This window comes from Fulmarus glacialis, unplaced genomic scaffold (assembly GCF_000690835.1).
Source record: "Fulmarus glacialis isolate BGI_N327 unplaced genomic scaffold, ASM69083v1 scaffold12519, whole genome shotgun sequence".
Classification (NCBI taxonomy): domain Eukaryota; kingdom Metazoa; phylum Chordata; class Aves; order Procellariiformes; family Procellariidae; genus Fulmarus; species Fulmarus glacialis.
This window is the reverse complement of record NW_009232720.1, coordinates 130,097-130,364: the sequence shown is the minus strand read 5'-3', so window position 1 is coordinate 130,364 and position 268 is coordinate 130,097.

Below are 268 nucleotides of genomic sequence, written 5' to 3'. Positions count from 1 at the left end.
CTTTCCCTTGGTGTCTTGGGGCATGTGCTTGTAGTGAAGCTGATATATATATGACAGTAATAGTTTCTAGGGCCTGTAATATATCAAACAGATTTCTAGAAAACGTTCTCAAATGGCAATAATTCTTTGACTTCAAAAATGGAAAAAATCTGAAGAGATATAATAGAGCGATATTCTGATAGCTTGCTAGGCCTCTTGAAATGATTTCCCTCCCCCCCCATAATCTTTTTTTAGATTTACGTGGAGCTTGAGTGTAATTTAAATAAGT